Source organism: Trichoplusia ni, chromosome 26 (assembly GCF_003590095.1).
Source record: "Trichoplusia ni isolate ovarian cell line Hi5 chromosome 26, tn1, whole genome shotgun sequence".
Taxonomy (NCBI): domain Eukaryota; kingdom Metazoa; phylum Arthropoda; class Insecta; order Lepidoptera; family Noctuidae; genus Trichoplusia; species Trichoplusia ni.
In genome coordinates, this window is record NC_039503.1 from 2460389 (window position 1) to 2461103 (window position 715).

The window sequence follows — 715 nt, forward strand, 5'->3', positions numbered from 1 at the left end:
AACTGAATCAACATCGTTTCATAAAATCAAAGGTCTGAGGTAATAAACATAAAAAGAAAATACAGACGAATAGGGAAACTTCTCTTTTTTTATAGTCGCTTGAAAAGAGAATTGCTCAACAAAAAAAATCTTAGTCCATTTAAAGAAGAAAATTTTCAACCAAATAACATGTGATGTAAAAATTTAAGAAAGACAATTTTAGAGAATATTTTTATAACAAAAACGTGACATAACATAAAATATAATTAGCATGTTTGAGGACAAACAATGTATGTATGTTTAAAGTTTGTTTAATTTTCCGCGTGTAAAGGACATTTTACATTTGTAATGAGGACGCTATAATATACCTAGCTTTTAAACGCTAAACGATAAAGAAACCGAAAGTTTTGTTTTCAATCGAAAAGGGCTAAAGAACTAGGTTCGGACCCAACTCGTGACCCGTAGCCGCGTCAGTTCATGATTAAGGACTCCGTTTGGTCTGAAACTAGTCGGGCAAACACGATAAATACCTACAATTGATTCACAATTAACAACCTTTAATTGTGAATCATCAAGAGACACGTGAAATTAATGTTTGAGACGCGCCGCAATTCATGAACAAATTTCTCTAAACTAATTTAAAAAAAATCACAAAAAAAAACTCTAAAATATGTTTTTCTTATTCCGCAACTTTTAGCTTGATAAATCAGTCATCGTCTACACTCAGGCAAACTGC